At 34.9% G+C, this 13,963-nt stretch overlaps 1 protein-coding gene across 1 annotated transcript in view; it reads left to right on the top strand.

The window, feature by feature from the left end:
• The window catches only part of hob (bridge-like lipid transfer protein family member hobbit), a 916,854-nt gene that overhangs the window by 482,944 nt on the left and 419,947 nt on the right, over positions 1–13,963 (top strand). The gene's annotated exons all lie outside the window — the stretch shown is intronic.

The following is a 13,963-nucleotide window of genomic DNA, read 5'->3' as shown; positions in this document are numbered from 1 at the left end:
TTGCGCATCACTTTGGATCATTTATTCAGACTTGAAACTTATGTTTTCACAATCCTATTATGAAATCCAAGCATCTGGTCTCAGTTTTGTTTGATATTGACAAATTGGCATATCAGAAGACTTCCATAAAATTGTTCTTAGGGATTGCCTTCCTGTTTTTATAAAAAACCTTCTGTCTAATCACTCCTTTGTGTAGTATGCACACTATCTCTAGGGTTCCACCTGAGGAGAAATTTTCACAAAGATTCATTCCAAGTGTTATACTTTTTGCAATATAAATAAACTGTATCACAGCACAACTTCCATCGACTGTAAACAGTGCCTTCTGCGTAGATGATTTTTCGGTGAAATTGTCACTGAAAAGCAACTGCAAAAAGGCATTGATCACCTTCCATCCGGAAAATTTGCTAATGGGTTCAAATTTTTGTCACAGAAGACCATTTCTGTATATTCCTGTTGCAAATGTAATCTTCTTGATCCAGAAAAACATCATTTGGCTTGCAAAACATCATCCCTGGTAGCTTAAACCAAATTCTTATTAACAAGCTGACTTTTCTCAGTGATATCTGTCATATAAAGACCAAGTGTACAATATGGCTTACCATTCTTCATGCTCTTTCCTCAACTTTGTGGGCTGGTGCAAATTGCCAAACTTACTCTACTTCATGTCTGTTCACTTCTTGTCCATTCTAAACTTGCTGATGGTTCCCAAGTTTATGCTTTTGCTAGAGATAGTATCAACTCTATCAGGTCATCTGCATTTATTTTCATTTTGCACATCTTCTGTCCAAATTCCTCTCTCTCTCTCTCTCTCTCTCTCTCTCTCTCTCTCTCTCTCTCTCTCTCTCTCTCTCTCTCTCTCTCTCTCTTTTCAGCATAGGCAGTTGTCCTTACGGAACACTCAAATTGAAATCCCTGTCCAACCATTTCACGTAGTCATCAGTTTTTGATCCACAATGGGAAAATCTGTACAGCACTAATCATTCCAATCAACCCTTTGTCATCCAGATCAAGGGATGTTAAGTGAACTAAGCATGATAGTGGACAACATTTGCTGAATATCCTAGGCAATTCCTTCCACTCTGGCATGATGTGCTCTCAAATTGTGACTTCTCTCTTAAGAAGATGGGTGGACAGAGAATGGAAAACAGACAGTGGTGTGGGCTTCAAAACAGCCACACCACTATCTTCCTTTCAATAACTGTTTGTAGCTCATTGAAATTTCTGTTTTAATAACACCATGAAATAAATCTGGGAATGTTAATTCAGGATTCTTAGGTGGCCAAAGTCCTTGTGATATGATTCAATCCCCAACACTCTTTCAGCATTTCAGTGGTTGGTTGCAGAGCCAGATAAAGTGAATTATGTCACCTTAGTAAACATCAGAGTTGATGGTTAAAAAAATATAGGCCCAACTATCTTTCTTCAAGATATTCAACACCAAACACAGACTTTTTTGGATGTATAAGGCGGTGTCAAAAAAAATTTAGATTTTCAGTACTCCATATTCTTCAGTTTTGACTGCAGGCATAGCTGCTATGGTGAAATCACTTTTTTGCCATTGAAATAAATTTTATCCAAAATTTCAATATCTTCATGGCAAAATAAACTTTTAAACCAACAACAGTACCATAATGTTTTAACATTATCCCAAAATTGAACCTCATGCATACTATGGATTTGGTATGGAAAAAGGTTTAGGTGGTTTCTTACAGTGAAATGAGCTGAACCAAGTGATATCCTCTTTTTATGCTGAGTTTCCAAATGAGAGATTTGTTTGATTGAATCCCAAAGATTACAAAATTGTTTTTCTAATGTTGTATAAAGTGTCATGTGTAAGAACATTCCTTTTTCCTTCATGTTCCTTTCCCAACTGATTCACACTCGCAAAACTCCTATATCATCTCAAATTTCAGCTTTGTGTGGACAGTTAGTGTTAGAAAATTTTTTCAGAAAATTTTTGTTGACATTCGTTGTAAGACTTTGTTTTCATTGTAAGATTACACATTTCTCAATATTATATGGCATGATGTTTATTCACCAGAAATGACACGTGACTTCAAACATAAATAGGAACAAACTGCTGCTTGAAATGCTAAACCATCACTACCTTCCTCCAGTTATATAACATTGTGCACTAGCACCCTCGCACATTTACAACTATGATTGTTACTTAGTAACATTGTGCTTAATACAAATGATGTGTTTGGTTTTTTTTAAATAAATACCCTTTATAATTATATTTGACACCTAAAATGTAGCAGAGATGGTGGTGGGTCACCTGACAGATGCTGCCCAATTATCTTTAACTTCTGGAAAACGTTTTGGATTTTTTTAAAATTCTGCGTAAACAATGCCAATATTTCTTATTTTCTTAATGGATTGCATTACTTATTCTATGTACTTTCTAAGCTTCAATAAAAAAAAAATTAATTCTGCTGAAAATTTCAAAAAAATATTCTAGACATAAAACAAAAACAATAATGTCTTATTCTCTTCCATTTTCCAGTTTAAAAGACTGGTAAATGTGCAAAATTACAAACATGTGCATGCATATAATAATAACACCCCTTATAATATATATAAATATTGATAAAAAAACATAGGTATATATGTTTTGCTTCCACTTGAGAAAATATGCGGTTTAATTTTTCCCATCTTTACTGTGTGCAAACAATAAATCTTTCAGAAACAACTGGGATAAGACTAGATGTTTATTGAACTCATGGGAGAAAAAATTAATAAAAATGTAAAAAAATGAAAACACAGTTTTGGCTCTTGTCCAGTACCAAACTATTCCTCAAGCAAAAAGCCAATTAATTGCAAAGATGGTGAGAGGTTACTTGACAAATTCTTGCATGCAAATTCTGTACAAAATCTAAAATAATCACCAGAAACTATTGCAGTAAAAGTTGGACTACACAATTGGACTATGCTATTTTCAGAACCAAGTTGATGAATATGCTGATTTAGAGCATAACTTGAGTGATTTCCAGATATAAGGAAGTAGGAACTGTTAACTATTCTTTCTGTTCACTGGGAGCACATGTAAATTGCAATTGTGGCAACAGGAAGTCTTATAAATTGCAATGTCACTTCCTGTCTCCCTTCCCCATGTACATTTCAGCACAAACTTCTGCATTTCCAGAAATAATGACCAACTATCAATAAGGATTAATAACCAGATTGGACTTTGGTTAAAGATTCGCATCAACTTTCAAGGCATTGATTTGAGGGCAAGTGTATTTTACTAAAGGGAAGAAAACTCTTAAGGAAACATCCATAATATCATTGAACAAAAAAAAAATAATAATAATAAATAAATAACATTTCAATTTGTTCTCTAGTTGGCCAGTTTACAGTTCAGGACAAAAATGTCACCACAACTTACATCAGGGACAAGACATCCTATTTCTTATGCTACAATTTACATATGCCCTTCACTTGTGTCAGTTTTGACTACACTCCAAGTTACCAAACATCAACAAACAGAGATGTCAGCAAACAAGTAAGTGAATGCATTATACAAAAATCAGAATGATAAAAGATTTTGAAACAGGCTGAACACTGAGAACACTGGCTGAAAAATGCCACTGTGGCAACCCAGTTCAAGTTAACTTTGAAAAATAAAGAAGGAATTGTTTGACAATGTCAGCAATAATCTCCTGAGGAACTCATTAAATCTTTAAAGAGTTAAACCTGCAATTGAGCACTGTATTTCAAGATTGACAAGATTTTACTGAGAGGTATGAACCAAAAAGACTTTTACAGTATAGATGAAACTGATATATTATAATGCTTTTCCCACAAAATCGTTGGTTTTAAAAAGGTCTCAATGCCACGGTTTTAAAAAAGCAAAAGGGTGACTCACTATCTTGTTGAGTAAAAATGCACTAAGGCCACGCTGTTTCAAAAAAAAAAAAAAAAAAAAAAAATGAACACGTCTAAAACTTAGATTTGAATAGCATGCAAAGAAAAATGCTGAGATTAGTAGTAAAATTTTCACTCCACAACTATAAAACTTTAATGAGATTAAGAAATGGGAAAACCTTTCTTAAATAATGCACCACACCATCCAAAAATGTATTCTCAAATGTCCAGTTGGCATATCTGCTGGCTGATTAAAAGCTTTATCGATGGAATTAAAAAAATGAAACATTTATATAAATTTATTAGTTCAAAAAATAAGGTACTTAGACAAAATAAATTAAGGCATTCAAACTAAGGTGAAATCATGTTCAAACAAACCAGATGACTTTACAAGATTATTTTAATCAATATTCTTAAATTATTCCAATAAGCTTTTTAATATTATAAATGCAGTTGCATAAATAAATAAATACTAATTGTTAATGATATTTAATTGGCTCCTTACATATTACTTATAATATTTAAAAAATAAGCATTTCTGTACATTATTTAACTCCAACTTTTGTTATTCCCATAGTAAAATCAATTACTCTAATGAAAGTAATATACCACTTCCCCAAACAACTGATTTTTGTCAGAACATCAGTGGTATCTTAGGGAGGTTTTACAATAATTGGGAAGCTGGAAAAAAATTCCAGATTTTTAATCAGTGGTTAATGTGGGAATGTTATTTTCAAGAGTCACCTATTTGGTGACCCACCAAACCACTGGATTAAATAAGCCATTTTAATTTGCAATATTTTAAATTGTTTTATCCCTTATTTCAGTTATTGATTTTTTTATGTGATAACCTATTTAGAGGTTACCAAGACTGGACATTTTGATCTGATCATTACAGCTTATTTTTCATGTTGCGATAAAAAATGAAATAACCTACCACCCAACCAACTTCTTATGAACCTGCTGGCATTTGTTTACAAGAAACAAACTTGGTACCACAGGAGTCTCCTCTGTTAAAAATTATAGTCATTCCATTTTTGCACACCATGTTTTGCTCGTGGAGGTGTTGCCATTGTGTTAAATAGCAAAGTTCTCTCTAATATCCCCTTGCAGATGTCCCTCAAAACTGTAAACATAAGAATTTCGGTAACTCATGTTGCTATATCTTTCTCCCAACCTGACATGTGTTCTTGGAGAATATTAGCATTAGCATTAGTAGAGGCATACGATGCTAGAAAGCAAGCTTATGCAGCATTAGCCAAAAAAGAAACCAAAAAAAAAAAAAACCTCCCATTTCACCCCTCCATTCGTTCCAAATGCCTGTCCAGCTCAGCTTTAAATTTATTTAGGCTGTCAACTTCCACAACAAAAGATGAAGTCTGTTCCACCAATCAACTACCTGCTGGCTGAAGGCAAATTTCCACACATCTATTCTACAGTCTATTCTACTGTCTTTCCTCAACTTGAAACTGTGCCCCCTCAGGTTCTTAATCTAAGCAAGAGGAAGAATCACATCAGCATTCAGCTTGCTCAAACCATTCAAGGCCTTATACACCTCAATCAGATCACCTCGCAGGCGCCTACTCTCCAGGTGCTGCATTTTGCAGAACTTAAGCCTTTCTTGGTAAGAGCACCCCTTTGTTGCCCTCACCAATCTTGTTGCCCTGCTTTGTACTCTTTATAGCAACTACATCCTTCCTAAAATAAGGCCTCCAGACCTGTACACAGTATACTCTAGGTGTGGCCTGACCATTGCCTTGTATAACGGGATAATCACCACCCTGTCCCTGCTAGCAAAATTCCTATATATCATTGACAAAACTCCATGATCTGCCCTGGCCACCCATCTGCACGGCTCAGCAAACTTCATATTTGACTGCACAATTACCCCCCAGGTCTTTTTCACTTTCCACTTCCCTGAGTGTAGTACCACATGGTTGGTACATTTCTCTTCAGTTATTGCTACCCATATGAAGTACTTTACATTTGTCGATGTTAAACTTCAGTTGCCACTTCTCAGCCCATTTGCCCAACTTATCTAGATCCAGTTGGAGTAGCATACTGCCTTTACTGTCGTTAACAACCTTGCCAACCTTTGTATCATCTGCAAACTTGGACATTAATTGTGATATACCTTCATCAATATTATTGTTGAATACACAAAACAACAATGGGCCCAGGGGAACATTATTGTTTTGTGTAACATTTGTCCACAAACAGCAGTTTCCATTGATTACCACTGTCGGTCATCTCCCACTCACCATCCCTTAATCCATTGCAGCAACTTACCCTTAATGCCATACCTCTCCAATTTGTACAGCAGTCCTCCATGTGCAACAGTATCAAAAGCTTTCCTGAAATCCAAGTATATGATATCAAAATTATTTTTGACATTCAGTTCCTTTATGACCACACCATAGTGTCCAATCAAATTCGTCAGACAAGACCTCCCTTTAACAAACCCATGCTGTGTCTTAACTATTACTGCAGTCTTGTCTAGATGATTCTGCAATGCTTCTTTAACCAGTGATTCCATTATTTTCCCAAGAACACAAGTTAAACTAACAGGTCTATATTTACTTGTGTCACCTTTTGAACCCCCTTTGTGAGTTTGTGATACATGTGCACACCTGCAGTCCAAGGGAACCTCCACTGAATCCAAGGAAGCTCTCATAATTATGGTAAGGGCTTGCTTACTTCCTTTGCTGCCTCCTTTTATATAACTGGAATGATTCCATCCACACCAGGTGCCTTTTTTATGTTTAACTTCAACAATTTCTCCTCCACTTTGCTCTCAGTTTTTACAAAATCACTTAGCTCCCTGTTAGAGTTTGATAAACTTCTGGCACTCCCCTCATTGAATAACTCCTCGTGTGAATGTAGATGCAAAATACTCATTCAGTTTATCAGGTACCTGAGCATGATCACCGAGAGTCAACCCATCTATGTTAAGTGGTCCAATCTGATTCATCCCTTTCCTTCTAGAGATTACTTTGTAAAATAATAAGAGAAGTTTACCTCAGTATAGTGCGTAGAATACTTCCGTATGATACTCTCCAGAAATTAAAACGAAAAAATCAAAAAACTTACATTAGAGTAACAAATAATTAAAAATCAATTTAACCCAATAAAACTCAATTTAGCACAATTAAAAATCAATTTAAAGCAATTAAAAATAAGAAAATTAATAAATTGCAAAACGATTTTCCTTCCTGAAGCCGACAACGCTTTTTGACCATATGTCGTGATCACAGAAATGAAAATTACCGAATAGGGTTGCGCATGAAACTTAAATAGGGATTATTAGTCTTCACGCATGCGCATAAAAGCCCACGAATCGGAGATCAGATTCAGATATGGATTTAGATATTCAGATCAGATATGGCCAACGAACATTAACAAAATTTTCGTGTAATTTAATTTCTACGGTTTCTGAAATTAATAGCCGCGTATAATTACGTTGGACACTAAGTATTTTGGCCTCATTAAATAAAAAGTATGTTTTCCGTTAACGGTGTGAAAGGCTAATTCTGACGCTGCTGAATGAGAAGTACAAACTGAGGCCGCATGTTGATTAACACGAATATTCAAAGAAAAACACGTCTGGCCTGGGTTATTTGATGCAATATAAAGTTGTGTGTATCCTGGCTTATTTTCCTCGTTTGGATATAGCTGTGAGACCAAATGGTAAATCTGGCCTTGTATTCTAATACAGTATGAACCATTTCCAGGTGGCAATTTAATCTCTGCGCCCATTGATGCGAATGCCATTGCTGAGTTCTACTCTTATATGTGTTCTCTGTAGTTATTTGCTTCATGTGTATCCCCTGTAAGCAGCTGTCATAATAGAAAGGTCAAGTGAAACCTTACTGTTATGACAGCATTTAGCATTTAGACAGCATTTAGTGTATTTATTCAATGTGTTTAACTCATGTCCCAATATTTTGTATTGCAATACTCACACATTTCCTATGTCATGTGTACACACATTTCCTATGTCATGCTCTTCCACATTAATTACAGCTTGTTGATTATTCGCATCAGGTACTTCTATTTGATTAGTGTTTCACCCATCTTCTCATTTCCAATCTTGCTTCTCTTTCTTCAGTGTTTTCTGTCCATCTTCATAGTTGTGGGGTCTCTTAGTCTATTAGATTTCTCCTCTAATGTTTCATTAGCATTTCTTCTACATTTTCTCAAAGTTTTTACATGCTATTCAGCCATTTTTACACTTCTTAAAACTTAGAACAATTTATTAAAATTGAAGACAGATAAAAATAAATATACATTGATAGATTTCAGTCATAGGTTGGCTTTCTTCAATCAAAAAACATTAGTACAAAAATTAATAAAGAATGCCCGGTATGGTGGTCATGCAAGGTGAACCATGAACTGATGCTGGCAACAGTTAGCAGTTGAAAAATTTGGACAGCATACCTAAGCATTTTATATACATAGATTGTACTCCCCGTATTCAAATTCTGGATCCCTTATGTCTGAGTGAGAGCACATCTCTTACATCCCTGCAATGTCTGTATTTGATGACTTAATCAGTAATTCAAATTCATCAAATTTATTTACTATGCCCTTAGCATTAGTGTACATGCACCTGTCCTTAAGCTTAGTTACCTTAACACAGCCTGTGTATTTACTTTTCCATGATGACCCACAGAAGGGCTTGAAATCCCTGATACCTTGCTCTTTAGGCTGATGCATGTCCAATAGGAGCAGTGGAAGAATCTGTTTTTCTTCTGCCTGAAGCTCTGTTTAATCTGTTATTCTGGGTGTCTTCCCATGCTGCAATTTTCCAATCCACGACTTTTTCACATCATTGCTCTGTACTTAAAAATTAAATTAAATTTTCTGTTTATACTCCGGCATGACAACCAAGTCAGTAGAGATTACAATAAATCGTCAATACAAATATTTATCGTATGTAGTAGTCACAGGCTTGAACCCCAGTCCACTAAAGGAACAAGTGCTAAGCACTCTCGCTCCTGACCATTGGGCTACGTCAGGCCTACTTGTTACGTAAGGCCTTAAATAAGTCCCTTATTATCATTAGTTCAACATATACAACAATATCATCACTCGTGTCCTGAAATAATGATATCTGCTCTACAATCCTGCAGACATACCCTAGGTCTATTACACCTATCTTTTTTGCACAATATATTTCCCCTTACCCTGACAATACAGTCACTGACACTTAACTGTGGGACAAGTACGTTCCGCTTGGGGATACTTCTTTAGCCACTGACTCCATTATTTTCCCAGTAACGGAAATCACAGAGAGTTTGTACAAGTTATTGGAGAAATGAAGTGGGTGTTTTTTTTTTTTATGTTTTTGTCTGGTACTGTATTAGCTTTGTTTCCTTGTGTCATGTTCCTAATGCAAGTACTTTATTATTTTATTTAAAAATAATAATAATTTTTGTGAAATAGAAATCTAGTTAGTGACAGTTTTGGTGCCATTTTCAGATCTCCTAAGTGCACTTTTATATTTCTTAAAATTGGGTTTTTTTTTTTTTTTTTTTTTTCCTCACATCATCCTCTGAGAATATGTGGTGCAGTTGAACACTATTTAATATTCTTTTATGCAATTCCACAAGAATATAATTAATAGTAGACAAGTGTATAATTAAGTTTTTAAACTATAAATTTATAACAGTATGAACATGATTTTATACTGTAGCTCTTTAAAAATTCATAACATAATATCTCGTAGCATATTATGTACTACTGTTGTGTAACTTGAATAGTGTAGCATTATTAGTGTATGATCTTACATATCTTAGACTAATGTGGTATTTTAAATTTAAATTTCGGCTAAACACAAAGCAAATCAGAGAATAAAGCATTCCTGTTTTATTCAATAATTCCCATGCAGTAAAACTAGAATGCTTTGGGGGGGAGGGAAGCCATGCAAATCAAATTTTTGTTCAGTGCTTTGCTTCTTTTACTTATGTGAAAAATATCCATAGTGGGTTACCACTCAGCCAAACGAGGGGGATGATTTTGTGTATTTTTGTTGCAATGAGTGTGAGGAGAACTACTAATTTGGCATTGTAGGCCTATGAGATCTTAAAGATGGGATTGTGAGGTCTTTAAGACCTCACAATGGGATATTGAGGTCTTAAACAACAGTGTTGGCACCCTCTTAGGGATTGAAATGAGAGCCCAATCAAGCACTGAGCTGCTCAGCTCAGTGATTCTTCAGTGTTTCCTCTGGCTGTATTTGTTGTTAGGGAAGCACGCTAGTTGGTTTTTTCCATTAAGGTTGTTATTGTATTAATGCCACGTGAAATTAATAATATAGTTTATTAGGCTGTTCACTTAATTTACTATCCATGCTTGGGCATCAGACAACACTACATCCTCAATGGCAGAGATCTTAGCCTTACAAGCTAAAGATCTCTGCCATTGAAGATGTAGTGTATCAATTAACAGTGGCTCCTTTGACAGGGAAATGGCAAATATATTGTTTTAAAAGGTTTTAAAATCATTCTCTAGTCCCATTCCCTGGTTGACTAAGACTTGGCAATCAGCAACTTTCTCTTTAATTTTTGGAAAATGTTTCAGGTTTTTTGAATTCTATATGAACGATGCCAGTATTTTATCCTTTCTTAATGGATTGCAGTATTTAATGTATGTATGTACTTTCCATGTTTTAAATCAAAATTAAAAGCACATTTAAAAATTTTTAAATGTGCTATCTCATTTACATCTTTTATTTTAGTAAAATAATAAGAGGAGTTTACCTCAATATATTACGTAGAACACTTCCTGGGAAGTGTTCTACGCATTATATTGAGGTAAACTCCTCTTATTATTTTACTAATATTATTATCAACGTAGAACATATTGAGTATTACAGCTCTGATTCATATTATCTTTTATTTTAGAAAGGAAGAAGCTTTACATATTTGTAGTTTTCTTTTAAGTGTGCTAAATGGGCTACTACAGGAATGGATGCATACATTGTTTCCAATGTGAAGGAGTGCTACTTTGAGGCTTTGGTTCAATAAGTCAGTAAACAGCCTACACTCCATTGGTTGGTAGAAAATTACAAAAAATTCATAACTGCAGGAAATGTTGCTGTAATATATCATTGCACCCTTTTTTTTTTTTTTTTTGGGAAAATGGGGAACCACTTCTTTATCACAATGTATATAGCATAAAAAGGTATAAAACCTCAGCCCATCAGATTCCTGGAGTTCAGTCTTGGCTCTAAAAGCTCTGATGACCCTTTGGGTAAATTTAAATCTCTCACAACATCATTGTGTTCAGCAAAAATAGCTATATTCTAGAGCTGTGAATTTCATCACAGTAGTTTAGATCATCCTCTAGATTGTAAATGTCTGATTCGGGATCTGATGGTGTATGTTCTATGGGGTACTGGCCTTACAGCTGAAGTAATGTTGTTAGGTTATACAATGCTGAGCTTGTTCTTCATGTTATACCCTACTACATTTACTAAACAAAGGTAGTAGTAGTCATTAATGTCTAAAATTCAAGATTCTGCAATTCCCAAGTCCTAAAATTCACTTGGGAATTGCAGATGTCATGGCTTTCTTTTTACCTCATCTATTTATAAAAAAGTTGTATAATAAGCAAAAATGGTTTGGATTTTTAGAATTATCACTGAAAATATCCAGAAATGCTGTGAATTTTGGAAACATCAAAAACATGCAGACCAGTGTTACTAGATCATCATTCATTAGGAATCTCTACAAAGGAATCATTAAGTCGCAGTGATCACTGTGTATTGTTCTGGGATCTACTTAAAGCTGTAACTACTGTCAGAGGGCAAAAGGGGAGATTTTTCTTTCATAAAGGTGACTATAGTGGTCTCAGACAGTTTTAAATTCTGTTCATTGGGACCAATCAATGATGTTACTAACAGCAAATTCCTGGAAGTATTCAGGAAACTAATCAGAAGTTGCTAGGCTTTATATACCAACAAAGAGATAGTGTTCAAGGCATAGGGCATCAGGTCATCTGATGCCCTAAGTGGGCATCAGATGACCTGATGAGCATAGTGGCAGAGAAGAAAAATACATGGGATAATTATAAAGTTTCAGGGAATACAGAAACCTACACTAAGTGCAAACTAGTCTTAAATCAAATCATTAAGGAAGTTAGACAGTTTTAGATAAATTATGATGAGGCTTTGTATTCTAGAATCAAAGGGAAGAGCCACCTTGAGGTGAATGCATAACTATTGATGAATCTGTTCATATTGCTGATAAACTAAATAAATGTTTTGCATTTGCATTCACACATGAAGAAGCTTTTAGGGATGGGAATACTAGAAATATAAGTTTTAACTGAGAGCTAGATGACTTCTTATAACTGAGAAGAAATTGGAAATGAAATTTTTGAACCTAAAAGTATATAAGGTGCTTCCTGGTGATGGAATCTATATAGTTATATTGAAAGAAGCAGCAAAGAGGTAAGCCACCCTTCATCCATAATTATGATTCAGGATTCCTTGGATTCAGGGAAGGTATCCATGGATTGTAACTGCATGCAACTGTCTCTCCTATTCACAAGGGAAAGGGTCGAACAGCAAAGAGAATAATTACAGACTGCTCAGCTTGACTTCTGTTTCAGGAAAAAATTATGGAGTCAGTCATTAAAGAAGTATTGCAGAATCATCTTGACATGAATGTAGTTATATGGCCACAGCATAAATTTGTTAGGGAAGGGGGTGAAGAATGTCTGACCAGTCTGATTAGCTATTATGATGTAGCAACAAAGATAACTGGATGCAAAAAATAATTTTGACATATACTCAGATTTCAGCAAAGCTTTTGACACTGTTCCACATGAAAGACTGCTGCAAAAATTTGGAGCATTGTGGCATTACAGTCAGTTACTGCAAAGAAAAAAGGGATAGCTCAACAGCATAAGACACGAGGTAATTATTATTGGCAGTACTCTTCTTGGACTGATGTTATTAGTGGTGTCCTCAGGTTCATCATTGGGCCTTCCTTACTATTTTTTTGTATTTATTAATGATATTGATAAGTTTAACATTGGTAAATTTGAAGTACTACATATGAACAGCAGTATAGCCCTGAATAAAATACCAATTAGGTGAGCCGACACTCAGCATAGATATTTTTAAAGTTGAAACTAAACACGAATATTTATCAAAATTTTGTTGTCTACCACCTTGGGTTTGGTGGAGAATGAAAGAGATCTAGGGGTAATTGTACAGGCAGACATTAATTTGGGCCATGCAATGCAGACAGGCTGCTAGGACTGGGAGGTAATTATCCCATTGTATAAACTAATGGTTAGTCTACATCTTGAATACTCCCTACTGTTCTAAAAGACTCATTTTGAGATAGATGTGAAACTATTAAATAGCTGCAGAGAATAGTAACAAGATTTTTCATGGACACAAAAGGGCATTTCTTCTATGAAAGACTTCAGTTCTGCAAATTGCAGCAGTTGCAAACTGGATACTTTGGTGGAGACCTGATGAAGTGAGGATTTAAATGGATTGAGTGAACTAAATGCTGATGGCATCTTTACTCTTTCTTAGGCATATGTATGTATATACATACATATACCTAAGAAAGAGTATACATATATGTATTTCAGCCAAAATAAGTAATTTTTGGAATAAAGTTGTAGAAGTGGATAGTTTGAATAACTTTAAGGAAACAGAAATTATGACAGGAGACAAATGACGTAGGTGTGGGGGGGTCCCCCCTCTCTGGTTGCTGCTGCTGCTGCTGTGCCTTTTGCCACTGAATGCCATGTTTTGTACAATTTGTTTTTTTTTTTTTTTTTTTTTTTTATAGAAACAAAAAAAATATATGAACAAAAAAAAATTGTTATGAACAAAACTTTGACTTAACATTGCCAGAAAGGGAAAATGCAACAGTATCTTTCTTGAAGCAATCAAAATCTGTGTTATGTCTAACAGAAATCCACAGACAAAACATTGTTAGTTAAGCTAATATGTAGGTAGAAACATACTGTACTAGTACACAATCCTATGCCTGTATTTTAATATAAAATGTGTATTTGTTAGTAAAATTTAATCACTAGTCAGTATGGACTTAAAAAAAAACAA

This window comes from Mastigoproctus giganteus, chromosome 5, assembly GCF_048544385.1.
Source record: "Mastigoproctus giganteus isolate SK-2022 chromosome 5, ASM4854438v1, whole genome shotgun sequence".
Taxonomy (NCBI): domain Eukaryota; kingdom Metazoa; phylum Arthropoda; class Arachnida; order Uropygi; family Thelyphonidae; genus Mastigoproctus; species Mastigoproctus giganteus.
The sequence above is the reverse complement of the archived record's forward strand: the minus strand, read 5'-3'. Positions and strand labels throughout refer to the sequence as shown.